Source organism: Halichoerus grypus, chromosome 3 (genome assembly GCF_964656455.1).
Source record: "Halichoerus grypus chromosome 3, mHalGry1.hap1.1, whole genome shotgun sequence".
Classification (NCBI taxonomy): Eukaryota; Metazoa; Chordata; class Mammalia; order Carnivora; family Phocidae; genus Halichoerus; species Halichoerus grypus.
The window spans coordinates 1,094,564-1,111,155 of NC_135714.1; the positions used below are offsets into that span (position 1 = coordinate 1,094,564).

General features: G+C 42.9%; 1 protein-coding gene across 4 annotated transcripts in view; it reads left to right on the top strand.

Annotated features, from left to right (window-relative positions):
- NSD2 (nuclear receptor binding SET domain protein 2) overlaps positions 1 to 16,592 on the top strand; it is an 86,895-nt gene that overhangs the window by 13,811 nt on the left and 56,492 nt on the right. Inside the window, exon 3 of one of the 4 annotated variants that reach the window (XM_078068298.1) lies at positions 9,802 to 10,054. The exons of the other annotated variants lie outside the window; for them this stretch is intronic. The gene's annotated coding sequence lies outside the window, so the exon portion shown is untranslated. The remainder of the gene's footprint in view (positions 1 to 9,801; positions 10,055 to 16,592) is intronic. 4 annotated transcript variants of the gene reach the window in all.

Genomic DNA, 16,592 nt, shown 5'->3' on the forward strand with positions numbered 1-16,592 from the left:
CCTCTGAGATAGCAATTTTGTTTCCTTCAGATAAATGCATAGAAGTGGGATTGCTGGATCATATGGTACTTCTGTTTTTAATAATAAAAAAAAAGATTTATTTATTTATTTATTTGAGAGAGGTAGAACATGTGTGCATGAGCATACGAGTGGGGGAGGGGCAGAGGGAGAGAGTCCCCGGGCAGAGTCCTGGCTGAACATAGAGCCTGAAACGGGGCTGGAACTCACAACCCATGAGATCACGACCTGAGCCGAAACCAAGAGTCGGATGCTCAACCAACTGAGCCACCCAGGTGCCCCTGTTTTTAATTTTTTGAGGAACCTCCATACTGTTTCCACAGCGGCTGCACCAACTTACCTTCCTACCAACAGTGCACAGGGTCCCCTTTTCTCCACATCCTCCACATCCTCGCCAACACCTGTTGTTTGTCTCTTTAATGAGGGCCATCCTAATAGAGGTGAGGGGATTCCTCACTGTGGTTTTGACTTGCATTTCCCTGATGATGAGGGATGTTGAGGATCTTTTCACGTGCCTGTTGGCCATCTGCATGTCTTCTTCGGAAAACTCTGTTCAGAGCTCTTTCATAATTTTTAGTCTTCTGTTTCTTTTTGGAACTCTTATCACGTGACTGTATTGTCAGCATGATCTTCAGATTTTCCCTTTTCTCTCCTGTTTCTCCTTTCCTTTCCTTGCCTCTTTTCTTTTCTTGCATCCTTACTCTTCCCCGTCCCTGCTTTCCTCCCTCCCCTCTTCCACTCCCTCGCTGCTCCCTCTCCTTTCTTCTCCTCCCTTCTCCCTTCCTGTCTCCCTCCCTCCATCCTTCCTCTCCTCCCTTTGGCAAGACTGTAGGATGTCTTGTCTCTTTTTGTCCCCTTAGCAGTTGTGGAATGTGACTACAGAGAGTGCTGTCATTTTTAATTATTTTGGAAATATTTTTAATTTTCATAATGTTCCTTTAAAAATCTAAAGAAGAACTTAGATAATATATTCTCATGCTTCAGAATTAAAAAGTACGGTGTGAAAATCTCTCTACCGCTCCATTCCCTAGCTGTCTGATTCACCTCCCTAGAGGCAACAGTGTAGCCAGAGGTAGGCAGAGCATGCCTAAGTGGGAGGGAGTGTGTCTGATTGAACTACCATGGGAATGTGTGTTGAGGTTGCTCTCATTGCCTGTATTATATGTTCCTCTGAGTTCCTAGTTTTCTTTTGCTTTTTAAAATTCTTGTTTCTCATAGTGAGTTTTCTCGAATGCCTGATTGCCCTCCTCAATGAAAGCCCATTGTTAAGATGGAGGTCCAGGAGCTGAAGGAAGGTCTCTGGGTGGGGGGCTTCATTGAGGGCTGATTGGTCAGGACCCCACTGTCAGTCTCAGTAGGTGTCTCCCCCTGAGTCCTGGCAGGTGTCCTCTGGCTGGCTGCCTCTTAGAATTCACTGCTGGACTTCCATGGAGCCCTGCTGCTTTGAGTGCCCCTCCCCCATGGGTTATGATCCCCTGATGTACCCTGTCCCTAGTCTAAACTTCAGTCTTCCTCCAGCTGGGGCAGGGTTAGGACTGCATGTTACCTGACCTTGAAGCCAGTTCTTCCCAGTTTTTGTAGCAGATGCCCCTGCTCTATGCAGTGAATTATCATTATGCTTTAAGTATATTTTAGAAGGAAAATAGGAAAATATTTTACAGATATATGAGCGATACAACTTAATATGTTTAATATCTTTCCCATTCAACAAAAATTTGATATTTAGAAAACTGAGATAAAATTCACATACCATAAAATTCAGCATTTAAACCATTTTAAGGTTTATACTTCGGTGGGGCTTTTTTGCTTTTTTGTTTGTTTAGTATGTTCTCAGTGTTACACAACCATCACCACTGTCTATTCTTGAATATTTTCATCATCCTACTGTGGAGGCCCGTACCCGTTAGCAGTCCCTCCCTGTTCACTCTCATCCCCTAGCCCCTGGCAACCCCCATTGTACTTTATGTCTCTGCAGATGTGCCTGTTCTGGACATTTCATAGAAACAGAATCCTGTGAAACGTGGCCTTTTGTGACTGGCTTCTCTCATTCAGCATTCAGGAGTTCATTCCTTTTTATGGCCGAGTATTACATTGTATGGGCAAAGCACATTTCTTTCATCAGTTTATCAGTTGTTGGACATTTGGGTTTTTTCTTGCTTTTATGAGTAATGCTGCTATGAAGATTTTTTTTAAGCTTTTATTTGAGAGAGAGAGCATGAGTGGGGAGAAGGGGGAGAGGGAGAGACAGACTTCCCATTGAGCAGGGAGCCCAATGCGGGGTTCGAATCCAGGACCCGGGGATCATGACCTAAGCCGAAGGCTTAACCGACTGAGCCACCCACGCGTCCCCTGCTATGAAGATTCTTGTACAAGGTTTTGTATAAATACATGTTTTCAATTCTCTCTTGGGTAGATACCTAGGATTGGAATTGCTGGGTCATGGGAACCCTATCTATAACTTTTTGAGGATCTGCTGGACTGTTTTCTACAGCAGCTATACCATTTTTAATCCCCACTAGCAGTATACGAGGGATCCAAAGATATGACATATTACATTTAGAATATATAGAGTAAAAACCAGTAATGGGACCAAGGAAGATACCAACTTACGTATCATCGTAAGGTTAGGATTGGGGTTGTAGGGGAGAGAAGTAGCACCGATGAGTAGGCCCAAGGCTAACATAGAGACCGGCCTCTGGCTCTAAGCTTCTTGGCAGCCAAAACAAAACAAGAAACAGGTCAGTTATAAAGTCCTTACTGTCATAGATGCATTTCTGCAGGAGAAACAGAACTTTTCCTGTAAATTGTAAATTCTATATAATCTCTTTCATAAGAGAATTCTTAGGGAGTCATGGAGTGGCTGGTGCCCTCAGCCCCTGTTTTATAGCAAACTATACTGATTTCATTGTTCTTCACATAGAGTTCTTTGATAGAAGGATGGAGGTCTTGTCATCATTCAGTGAAGGCAGGACCAAAATATATTCCAGGTAGGTGAGTGCGACATGTTAGAAGACAAGGGAGCATGGAGGGAGGTGCATATGTCCATGCAAATCTTATTTATAAACTTGGGTTTTCCAGTTAAGTCTCTCTTCTGCCCCTAGAGGAGTGACTCAAGAGCTTGGTCCCTCTCCTGGCTTGGCTCTGGGGACTGTCCTGAGGCCTCATTGCTGTCCCAGCATTCAGATCTCTCCACAGTGGCTCTCTGCTCAGTTAGATTCACAGAATGAACAGAGCAGGCTGCAGCCGCACATTCAAGCAACTGGGAGTGGGGCCTGGTATGCCTCAGGCAGTCGGTGCCCCAGGGAAATGAGCTTTGGGGATTGCTTAGCTCTGGTCTAGGAATGACATTCTTCCTGCCATCTTCTGCCCTTTCACCCCATCTTTCTCCTTCCTTTATTGCCTAACATACTTTATCTGTATTGTGAAACCTCTCTCTCCTCTAGAATATTAGCTCCACAAGAATAAGGAATGTGCTTTATTTGCTGCTCTGTTTCCAGATGCCGGAGCAGGGCCTGGTGTTCAGTAAATAGTTTTGAATGGTGATTGTTGTTTTCTGCGTAACCTTCCCCTTTCTTCTTAGAGCAGTGCCCCTTCCTTCACACTGGCGACCCCTCCTCTATTCCATGTGGCCTTGAAGGGGCTGCCGAGCCTTCCCAGCTGTCCAGTGTATCAGGTCATGTTAAATGTATTCTGTGAAATGTAAGGAGTTAATTACATAATTCTTGAGAGCTTATTGCAAACGGCAGCGATATGATGCTTAGCTCTCCACTTGGAAAGCCACCGATAGCTCTCAGCTGCTCATTTTTGTTTTAACCTCCATATTTTCGTTTTTCACTCTGTTTTCGTGTTTTCTTTCCTTCTTACAGTGATCACATGCTACATTTGGTATTGAAAGACATTTTGACAGGGAAAATGTTTTCGAACAAGAGAACTGAAGCTCTTAGCCTCCCTCTCACCGCAGCGTGCCTCTGAGGTGGCTTTGGTTCCTCCCATGAGCCCCCCCACGCCAGCACCTCCGACTCGCTTTCCTCTGTTGCCTTTGTCCCCGTGGATTTACACTGTTTTTGTAATTCCTTTACTGTCCTTTTAATTGGGGTTTCTGGAAGGAGTGTAGATAAATGTGAGAAAGGAAGCCTCACATTCTTTTTAAATACAAAAATTGTTTTAGAATTACCACTCTCTCCTTACTTTTTGCATCCTGTTCTTCTGGGTTTATGTTCTTGCTACTGTGCCTCTTTTAGCATTTCTTTTGTGAAAGTGATATGTATATCAAACTCCCTTAGTCTTTGTGTGTCTGAAAATATATTTGACCCCACGTTTGAATGATAATTTCCATGGGAAATTATTTTCCATTAACACTTTAAAGAGACCCTACCGTCTGCACCTGTCTGTTGAGGCCAGACAGGGGTCTGTGCTGTTTCTCTTCTGATGCTCAAGTCTGGCAGTTAGCTTATTCTTTATGGGTTTTAAGATTTTCTTCTTATCCTTCATGTTCTGTCGTTTCAGTATGACGTATCTAAATATTGATTTTTTTTTTTTTTCAATTTATCTTGCTCAGAACCCTGCTCTTTTAAACTGAATACATGATTTCCTTTCATCTCTGGAAAAATTTCCATCATTATCCCTTTGAAATTGCCTTTCCCCCAACCTCCTTAGTCTCTCCTAGAACTCCACTGGAATGTAAGCTCCCCGAGGACAGAGTATCATTGCTTTTTTTGGTGGCAACATATACATAACATAAAATTTACTATTTTAACCATTTTTAGGTGTGCAGTTCAGTGTATTAAGTACATTCACACTGTTGTGTAAGCATTTCCATCATCTATCTGCAGAACTTTTTCATCTTCCCAAACGGAAACTCTGTCCTCATTAAACGCTAACTCCCCATTCCTCCTCCCAGTGTCTTGAAACCACCATTCTACTTTTTGTCTCTATGAACTTGGTTACTCTAGGTACTTCATATGGGTGGAATCATACAGTATTTGTCCTTTTGGCTTCTTTTACCTAGCATAATGTTTTCAAGGTCCATCCATGTTGTAGCATGTAGGAATTTATTACTCTTTAAGGCCAATAATTTCTTTTGTATGTATATACCACATTTTGTTTGTCCATTCCTCTTTTGACGGACACTTGATTTGCTTCCATCTTTTGGGTATTATGAATAGTGCTGCTGTGATTGTTGGGCTACAAATACCTGTTTGAATCTCTGCTTTAAATTCTTTTGGATGGGCAGAATTTATTTTTTTTGGAGCAGTTTTAGATTCACAGCAAGATTGAGGGGAAGGTACAGAGATTTCCTGTATATCGTCTGCCCCCACACATGCAGAGCGTCCCCTGTGTTCGGCGTTTTCCCCCGGAGTGGTACCTCCGTACAGCTGATGAACCTGCACTGACAGGGCATAATGCCCAGAGTTCATAGTTTACATCAGGTTCACTTTTGTACGTTCTGTGGTTTGGGACAAATGTCTAATGACAGGTATCCACCATTGTAGTATCATACAAAGTAGTTTCCCTGCTGTAAAGATCCTCTGTGTTCTGCCTTTTCATCCCTCTCTCCTTCTAGCAACTACTGATCTTTTTACTGTTTCTGTAGTTTTGCCTTTTCCAGAATGTCCTGTAGTTGGAATCATACAGTGTATAGTCTTTTCTTTCGCTAAGTAATATGCATTTAAGGTTCTTCCATATCTTTTCATGGCTTGATAGCTCATTTCTTTTTTTAAGATTTTATTTATTTGAGAGAGAGAGGGTGAGAGAGAGAGAGATTGCGAGCAGGGAGAAGGGTATAGGGAGAAGCAGACTCTCCGCTGAGCGGGAAGCCCGATACGGGACTCGATCCCAGGACCCTGGGATCATGACCTGAGCCAAAGGCAGACGCCCAACCGATTGAGCCACCCAGGCACCCCGATAGCTCATTACAGTTTATCCATTCATCTACTGAAGGACATCTTGGTTGCTTCCAAGTTTTGGCAATTATGAATAAAAGCTGGTATAAACATCCATGTGCAGGTTTTTATGTGGATGTAAGTTTTTAACTCCTTTGGGTAAAAGCCAAGGAATGGGATTGTTAGATCTTATGGTAAGAGTATGTTTAGTTTTGTAAGAAACCACCAAATTATCTTCCAAGGTGGCTGAACCATTTTGCATTCCCACCAGCAGTGAATGAGAGTTCTTCTTGCTCCACATCCTCACCAGCATTTGGTGTTGTCAGTGTTCTGGATTTTGGCCATTCTGATAGGTGTGGAGTTATATCTCATTTTAATTTGCATTTTCCTGATGACCTGTGATGTGGCACATATTTTCATATGCTTATTTGGCATGTATATTTCTTCTTTGATGTCAGGATCTTTGGCCCATGTTTTCGTTGGGTGCTTTATTATTGATGAGGTTTTTTTTAAAGATTTTATTTATTTATTTGAGAGAGAGAGAGCATGAACGGAGAGTGGGAGAAGCAGACTCCCCACTGAGCAGGGAGCCCAATGCAGGGCTCGATCCCAGGACCCCAAGATCACGGCCTGAGCCTAAGGTAGATGATCAACCGACTGAGCCACCCAGGCGCCCCTTATTGTTGAGTTTTAAGAGTTCTTTTTATATTTTGGATAACAGTCTTTTATCAGATGTGTCACTTGCAAACCTTTTCTCTCGGTCTGTGGTTTGTCTTCACATTCTCTTGACGTTGTTCACGGAAGATAATTTTTTTTTTTTAAATGAGGTACAGCTTATCAATTATCTCTTTCATGGATTGTGCCTTTAGTGTTATATATAAAAGGTCACTGCCAAACTCAAGGTCATCTAGGTTTTCTCCTGTGTTATCTTCTAGAAGTTTTATAGTTTTTTAATTTCACATTTAGGTCTATGATCCATTTTGGGTTAATTTCTGTGAAGGTTATAAGGTCTGTGTCTAGATTGACTTTTTTTTTTTTTTTTAAAGATTTTATTTATTTGTCAGAGGGGGGGAGGGAGAGAGCACGCACAAGCAGGGTGACTGGCAGGCAGAGGGAGAAGCAGGCTCCCCACTGAGCAAGGAGCCCGATGCGGGACTCGATCCCAGGACCCTGAGATCATGACCTGAGCAGAAATCAAGAATTGGATGCCCAACCAACTGAGCCACCCAGGCGCCCCTAGATTCATTTTTTTTGCATGTGGATGTCCTGTTATTCCAGCCCCATTTGTAGAAAAGGCTGTCTTTGCTTCATTGTATTGTCTTCCCTCTTTTGTCAAAGACTGGTTGACTAGGCTGACTATATTTATGAGGGTCTGTTTCTGGTCTATCCTGTTGAACATTTTTCTATTATTTTGGCAATATGACACTACCTTCATTAGAGTACCTTCTTCATAGTAAGCCTAGAAGTCAGGTAGTGTCAGTTCTTGAACTTTGTTCTTCTCCTTCAATATTGTGTTGGCTATTCTGAGTCTTTTGCTTCCCCATATAAACTTTAGAATCGGTTTGTCCATATCCACAAAATAACTTACTGGGATTTTGAGTGGGATTGCATTTAGCCTATAGATCGAGTTGGGAAGAATTGACATCTTGCTAATATTGAGGCCTCCTATTCATGAACATGGAATATCTTTCCATTTATTTAGTTCTTCTTTGATTTTATTCATCAGAGTTTTGTAGTTTTTCTTCTGTAGGTGTTGTACGTATTTTGTTAGATTTATTCCTAAGTATTTAATTTTTTGGAGTGCTAATGTGAATGGTGGTTTTAATTCCAAATTCTACTTGTTTATTGCTGTAGGGGAAGTGATCGACTTTTGTATATTAGCGTGGTATCCTGTAACCTTGCTATGAACACTTATTAGTTCCAGGAACTTTTTTGATTCTTTTAGATTTTCTGCATAGATGATCATGTCATCTGTGAACAAAAGTTCTGTATCTTCCTTCCCAGTCTGTATCCTTGTATTTCCTATTGTCTTTTTGCACTAGCTAGGATGGCAGAATGTTTTTAATCCTCTGTTGTTCACTGCTATAACCCCAGTACCTAAGATTTCAGTGTCTGGCACATCATAGGCACTCTATAAATTTTTGAAAGAATGAAACATGCATGTTACGTCTCTTAATCCCTCTTAAGTATTTTTCATCTCTTTATCAGCCGTATGCCTTGGTGATTTGTTCAGATTTATCTTCTAATTTATTAACTTATGTTTAGTTGTGGTTAGTCTGCTATATTCAACTCAGCTATTTTAATTTCATTGCCTATTTTTCTTTTCCAAACCTGCAAATTATGAGAAAGATAATTTCCTTTTCTTATTCTGTGGAAGACCTTCCATATTACCCTATGCCTAGCTCCTCGGGTATTCCTCTATATCGGTGATGGGTTTGCGTGCTCTGTAATCTCTGTCTTACAGTTCACCTCAGCAGGGAGGTCTTCCAGGCATGCTCTGGATTGTAGAAGCTCCCCCTGAGCAGTTTGCAGCTTGCCTTTGCAGGGCCCTACCAGCATCATTCATTCTAGACCCATTTTTACGTAAATTTCTTGGCTCAGGATTTGAGGCATCACAGCCCCTGAGGCAGATTTCTCGAGAGTGATTCTGTGTCCCCAGTCTTCTGTGGTGGGTATTTGCTGAGGGCTGTGGCCTGGGCTTGCCGTTGGCTCAGATGGTGATGGCACTGTGACTATAGACGCTCTGGGTGATACCTGCTCTTCCTCCTCAGCATTTAGAACTACCCTATGAAGTCGGTCGGTCCTCTGTCCCCAGAACGTGGAGTGTGGATGAGAGGGTGTTGTCATTGCACAGTTGATAAGCATTAGAGCCCAGATTCCCGCTGAGGCAGTAGCCTCTACGCTGTGCCCCAAGCCACTCTGGTGGGCTGCCCTCCACACCCTTCTTATCTGCTATAGGCTCTGTGTGGGGTGCCAGGAGGCCCAAGCCCTTGCTTTGTGCCTCAGCTCTATATTCCAACTGCCAAGCCCAGCTCTGGAAGTGTGGAGTTCTGCCCCGGCAGCCTCTGCCCTATGAGGCTGATTGCTGTTTCCTTTTCATTTCTGGGCCTGGAGAATTGCTTTGAATTAGGTGGTATAGCTAACTTTTTTCTTTAAAAAACATTTGACCGCCTTCATCAGAAATCTCCTGTAATGTGTTAACGTGGTGATGTAACGTTAGTAGAGGTCCTGATACTGAATCATAATTTTTGGGTAAATCCTTTTTGGTATCTTATTTTAGTATAGTAACGACTGGGTTTGATTTACTTCTGTTTTGTAATATTTACAGTATTTTTTAATGCTCTTGTTCCATAGCTCTTTTTTGCACTCATTTTTCTGGTTTTGGTATAAGAGTTATACCAGCCTTCTATAATGTTTTGGGAAACTTTTCATCATTTTCTATGTCTTGGAGTAATTTAAAGTTTTTGTTTGTTTTTTATTTAAGTAATCTCTATACCCTGTGTGGGACTTGAATGCACAACCCCTAGATCAAGAGTCACATGCTTCTCCAACTGAGCCACCCAGGCGCCCTGTTCTGGAGTAATTTAAACAATAGGAATGATATATTTGTGTGATGCATAATATACAGCAATTGAAAAGACAGCTTGACTCGTATATATCAACATGAGGAAGTAAAGATATATTGATTGATCAAATTGCAGAGCAAAGGTATAATATGATAGCATTTATAGAAACACAAACCCCGTGAAACAATTCTCTGTTAATGCATATATGCCATAGACTGGAGGGATGCATAGTGAATTTGTGATGGGGATTGTCTCTGAGGGAGAGTGAATGGAACTTATACTTCGAGAACAGGCAGACTTCATCTTTGTTTTATTTGTTCACTCCTCAAACCCAGCCCTGTGGGAGGCAGTACCTGGGGCTGGACTGCTGCTGCCCGTCTGCCTTCCAACTTTATGGCTTGGGTGTCATAGTCCCTGCACCTGTGAAATGGAATACTGACGCCTGCCTCACAGTGTTGTGAGAACACAGAACCCCGGCAAGCTGCTGAGGGCATTTTGTTGGTGGTAGGCCGTCTGATTAGAGGAGCCTGCTATCCCACTCCCGGAAGCCCACGAGGGGCCACATGCATTTCCTTCTCTAGTTCTCAGGTATGGAGGAACACCACACAGTAAGCATTAAATACTTAATCTGTAGTTGCTGTTATCTGGAGTTCTTACCCCCTCCCCCCCATATAAAACAGACTTGAAGCAAATGTGGCAAAATGCTAACATACAGTCATTTTGGAGTGATGGGCTTTATCCTGTTGTGCTTTGTACTTTTCTACTTTTAAAAACTTACCTCCCCTCTGCAGCATAAGAATGATTGCTAAGAGTAGCCAGTGAAATTCTCTGGGCTTTTCTTCTGTGGTCACTGGGCTTGGTTAGGTTTTGTGTTTTTCTTGAAATGCTAGACAAAGTGAAAGATTTTCTAATTTATTGGTATAACTTTGGTAACAACAAAACTCTTAGAAAGATAAAACTAAGTGGTCAGTGACTTGCACTGCTATGGAGGAAGTAAAGGCCAATCCTGCCTGGAGAGCCCCCTGCCTTAAAGAGTTCTCACAGGTAGAATCCTGGGAAATAAGCAGCCCACAGTCAGATTAGTAGGAAAAAGTGATAAAACACACAAAGAAACAAGCACCACAAATGAAAACAAACAAAACCTAACAGTAAAAACAGACTTGTAAAGTCCACATATTTAAAACAATAATATTTAATATATTTAAGGATTTAAAAGAACTTGAAAATACCAATAGGAACAAGCAATCTTTAAAGTGTGGTTCACACGCAGGTTGTGATTCACATGAACCTAAGCTTGGGATCAAATCCTGGCCCCATGACGTATAGCCTTGTGACCCTGGGTACATTCTAAGAGAAGCCAGAAATCTGAATTTTTGTGTAAAATATCCCAAACTTTAACTCTTGGCAGCTAAACTCTTACCTATTGGCTCTGCTTCTTAGAATTATTATTTTTTTTTAACATTTTTTTTTTAAGATTTTTTAATTTATTCATTTGACAGAGAGAGAGAGAAAGCATAAGCAGGCGGAGTAGCAGACAGAAGCAGAGAGAGAAGCAGGCTTCCCGCTGAGCGAGGAGCCTGATGCGGGGCTCGATTCCAGGACCCCAGGATCATGACCTGAGCCGAAGGCAGATGCTCAACCGACTGAGCTACCCAGGCGCCCCTAGAATTATTTTCTTAGTGGTTACTCTAACTAGGATTGCAGTTTGCACACCTAACTCATCATAGTCTACTTAGAGTTAATATTATACTACTTCATTGAAAATTTAAGATTCTTGGGCGCCTGGGTGGCTCAGTTGGTTGGGCAACTGCCTTTGGCTCAGGTCATGGTCCCAGGGTCCTGGGATCGAGTCCCACATTGGGCTCCCCCTGCTCTGCGGGGAGCCTGCTTCTCCCTCTCCCTCTGCTTGCCACTCCCCCTGCTTGTACTCTCTCTCTCTCTGTCAAATAATAAAATCTTAGGGAAAAAAAGGAAAATTTAAGATTCTTTTTCTTTCTTTTTTTTTTTTAAGATTTTTATTTATTTATTTGACAGAGAGAGACACAGCGAGAGAGGGAACACAAGCAGGGGGAGTGGGAGCGGGAGAAGCAGGCTTCCCGCTGAGCAGGGAGCTAGATGCGGGGCTTGATCCCAGGACCCTGGGATCATGACCTGAGCCGAAGGCAGACGCTTAACGACTGAGCCACCCAGGTGCCCCGAAAATTTAAGATTCTTGCAACTGTCTAGATTTATTTACTTCCTTTCCCATGCTACAGTTGTCATATATATTATATCAAGTTATAATCCCTATAATCTTATAAATTTTGCTTTAGTTACATGAATTTTAAAATTAAGAATAGTCTTTTATATTTACTAATATATTCAACATTTCTGGTGCCTTCCATTTCTTCTTAAAGATCCAAGTTTCAGGGTCGTCTCATTTCTCTTCAACCTGAAGAACTTCCTTTAGCATGTCTTGTAGTGTAGATCTGCTGATAACTTATTAGTTTGTATTTCTTTTAAAATGTATTTTGCTGGGGCGCCTGGTTGGCTCAGTTGGTTAACTGTCTGACTTCGGCTCAGGTCATGATCTTGGGGTCCTGGGATGAAGCCCCATGTCGGGTTCCCCACTCAGTGGGGAGTCTGCTTCTCCCTCTCCCTTGGCTCCTCCCCCTGCTCGTGCTCTCTGTCTCTCTCAAATAAATAAAATCTTTTTTTTTTTTTTTAAGATTTTATTTATTTATTTGACAGAGACAGACATCGCAAGAGAGGGAACACAAGCAGGGGGAGTGGGAGAGGGAGAAGCAGGCTCCCTGCCCAGCAGGGAGCCCGACGCGAGGCTTGATCCCAGGACCCTGAGATCATGACCTGAGCCGAAGGCAGATGCCTAACGACTGAGCCACCCAGGCGCCCCAAGATTCAAATAAATAAAATCTTTTTCAAAAAATGTATTTTGCCTTCATTTTTTTTTTTTTTTAAGATTTTATTTATTTATTTGAGAGAAAGTGAGAGAGAGAAAGCACGAGCAGGGGAGAGAGGCAGAGGAAGAGGGTGAAGCAGACTCCCCGCTGAGCAGGGAGCCCAGTGCAGGACCCCGAGATCATGACCCGAGCCAAAGGTAGATGCCCAACTGACTGAGCCACCCAGGTGCCATTTTGCCTTCATTCTTGAAGGATATTTTCTGGATTTCAAGTTCGACATGGACAGGTTTTTTTTCCTTCCATTACTCAAAACATGTCATGTCACTGTCTTGTGGCCTCTGTTTTTTATGAGAAGTGAGTGATCATCCATATCATTGTTTTTATATGTAATAGGTCTTTTTTTCTTTTGACTGCTTTTAAGGTTTTCTCTCTACCTTTCTTTTTCAGCATTTTGACTGAGGTGCACTTGGGTGTGTGTTCTTTTATATTTAGCATGCTACATTTCTTGGATCTGTAAATTTATGTATCACCAAATTTGGGAAATATTTCTAGCTCCTTTTTTCCCCATTCTTTCCCGTGTCTCCTTTTGGGTGGGAGTGGGAATCCAGACCTTTAGATTCTGGATTCTATAGATTGCTGAGGCTGGCTGGCTTTCTTTCTTTCATGATTTTTTCTGTTTTTTAGACAAGATAATTTTTACCAATCTATTTTCAAGTTTCCTGACTTATGTCTAATATGTTATCATGCCCATCCAAAGACTTTCTGATTTCAGGTATAGTATTTTTCAGTTATAGAATTTCCATTTGGCTCTTTTTTTTTATGGTTTTGATTTCTTTGTTACTATTTCCAATTTATTTTATTATGAGCATATTTTTCTTTATGTTCTCGAGCATGGTTAAAATAGACGCTTTAAAATTCTTATCTGCTGAATTTTAATATTTGGGTCATCTCAGGGTTGCTTTGTGTGGCTCGCTTCCCTGTTTCTTCATATGTTTAGTAAGTTTGGTTGAATCCTGGATATTGTAATGATATGCTGTAGACACTCTGGAATCTGTTATGTTCCCCTTAAGGGTGGTCTTTTTTTTTTAAATCTGTTAAACTACACATAATATAAAATTTATCTTAAGTATTTTTAAGTGTATGGTTCAGTGGTGTTAAGTACATTCACATTGTTAGGCAGCCATCCCCACCATCTATCCCCAGAACTCCTCGTCTTGTGAATCTGAAACTCTTATACCTGTTAAACACTAACTGCCTATTCCTCCCCACCCTCCCACCCCGGCCCCTGGTTTCTACCATCTACTTTCTGACTCCTCTAGGGACCTCATGTAAGTGGGATCCTACAGTATTTGACCTTTGTTGACTGGCTTCTCCCACTGAGCACTGTGTCCTCCAGGTTCATCCATGTGGTGCAGGTGTCAGAATCTCCTTCCTGTTTAAGGATGAATGACATTCCATCCTGTGACGGATCACGTTTTGCTTCTCCATTCATTGGTTGATTGACACTTGGGTGCTTCCCTGTCTTAGCTGCTGTGAATAATGCTACCGTGAACATGGGTGTACAAACATCTCTTTGAGACCCTGCTTTCAGTTCTTTTAGGTACATACCCAGATGTGGAATTGCTGGGTCATATGGTAGTTCTATTTTTAATTTTGTGAGGGACTTTCGTACTATTTTCCACAGCGGCTGCACCATTTTGTGCTCCTGCCAACACTGCACAGGGTTCCAGTTTCTCCACATCCTCACCAACACTTGTTATTTCATGTTATTTTTTTGAGAGTAGCCATTCTACTGGATGTGAGGTAGGATCTCATTGTGGTTTTGATCTTAAAGTGGTGTTTTGGTTTGTTTTTTGTCCAGCAGCTGGAATCTTGTTTCAGTTATTTTATAAACTGGGCTACGTGGACTCTGTCCCTATATATATATGTCAGCCTGGAATTTGGGCATGGTTTATATGCAGAATTTGGGGCTCCTCTTCCATGGCTCTCTTCTGTTGAAAGTTTTACTTCTTTTTTTTATTGTTAAAGATTTTATTTATTTACTTGAGATAGAAAGTGAGAGAGAGAGCATGAGCGGGGAATAGAAGGAGCAAGAAACGGGCTCCCAGCTGAGTAAGGAGCCTGACGTGGGGCTCTCTATCCCAGAACCCTGGGATCATGACCGGAGCCGACTGAGCCACCCAGGGGTCCCTAGAAGTCTTACTTCTTGTACAGCTATTCCCATTGCCTCAAACTCTCCTTAAGCACAAAACTGAAAGCCGAGATGTTCTCCCAGTACTGCTCCTTTCTTTAAGGAGCTGACTCCAGTATATTTTCTTCCTGCTTTTGGTCTCTCTTTGTGTCTTCAAGTAGTTTTTTATATTTTTGCCCAGTTAATCTGACATGAGTTGGAATAATTTACCTTTATTTTATTTTATTTTATTTTATTTTATTTTATTTTATTTTATGACAGAGAGAGGCACAGCGAGAGAGGGAACACAAGCAGGGGGAGTGGGAGAGGGAGAAGCAGGCTTCCCGCGGAGCAGGGAGCCCAATGCGGGGCTCGATCCCAGGACCCCGGGATCATGACCTGAGCTGAAGGCAGATACTTAAAGACTGAGCCACCCAGGCGCCCCTGGAAAAATTTACCTTAAAAAAAATATTGTGTGAGTGAAACCACGTGCTCTTCTACATATTCTGGTGCTAGAAGGCCATTTAGTTCGCGTGAAGCTAAACTGGAACTCGGGTTGTTGAGTTTGCTCTTTTTTCCTGTCTCTCCAATGAGGTCCCGTCTCTCCAATGAGGTCCTGTCTCTCCAATGAGGTCCATGTGGAAACTGCAGCTGCCACAGTCAGTCCCTCATTGCTGCACTTGAGATTTCTCCACCTCCGCACCATTGGCATTTTCAGCCAGATAACTCTTTGTTGTGGGAGCTGTCCTGTGTGTAGAGGGTATTGAACAAGCTTCTTGACCCTCCACAGTAGATGTTAGTAGCAGCTCCCCAGTGGTAACAATCAAAAAATGTTTCCAGTGCTGTGTCCCTGGGGAGCAAAATCTTCCTCAGCTGAGAACTACTCCTGTACGTGTGTGGACCTCTCTGCTCTGTACTCTCAGCTTCTCGCTGGTGTCCGATGCTGCTGGGGCTGCCTTCTTGGTGCCCGTCATAGTGCAGGCTGGGTGAATGTCTTCCCAGCTGGAGTGGAATGGGTGTCTGCCTGTTCCTAGCTTGTTCCTAGCTGACCTTTGGGTTTTGGTGCCTTCACTGGGTGTCCCCAGGTGGGGACTATAGCTATGCAGTAAAGCCCCTGATCATCCCATGTAGCCTGAGGTCTTCCTAAAACTGCCCCCCTCTGCCCTTGGGCCTCAAGTGGCCAGCAGGGCACATTGCAAGTACTACATGTTAAGGCTCAGCAGTGTTGACCTTGCTAGTTAATCTTCAGGAGGTAGCTAAATAAAATTTGCGGTTACTACAGCGCTTCTTGTCTTAAGCATTTAATTTGGGCCGGGGCAAGGAGGGGTGGATGACAGAGGTTAGCCTGAGCATGAACCAGAACTGACTCGGGTTGTTTTCTCACTTGTAACTCCCCCCACCATCAATCTGGAACTAATGGTGTGCTAGGCTTTGGGAGATCTGGTTTTCAACTGTGCTGATCAGTAACTTTGGGCATGTTGATGAACCTCTGCCTGGGAGTCCGCCTCAGCTGCGACCAGGGGAACTTTGGTTTTGAGCTCTTCCCTCTTGTCCTTTTACAAAGGCCTGTCTTTGTTTTTTTTTTAAATGATTTTATTTATTTGAGAGAGAGTGAGTGAGCGAGAGAGAGAGCACAAGCCGGGGGAGAGGGAGAAGCAGGCTCCCCGCTGAGCAGGGAGCCCGATGTGGGGCTCAATCCCAGGACCCCGGGACCATGACCTGAGCTGAAGGCAGACACTTAACCATCTGAGCCACCCAGGCGCCCCCAAAGGCCTGTCTTTGTGTGAGCTGCCTCAGGCACACGTACTAATGGTGAGCTCCCCATTGAACAGTGATTGAGCCGACTGAAGCAAGTGTCCACAGCCACATTGCTGGTTGGTGGTGGTGGCACGACTTGTGTCTCCGTGCCTGACTTTTGTGTCCCCTCCCCCCCTTAAAAATTGTCCCTGTTCCTTTCCTTTCAGCTTTATCATTTTGTGATTCTGTCTCATTTTTATGGCATTAGAACTCCCTCCTGTTTATGATGGAAGTATCATAAATGCCTCAAAACAACCAC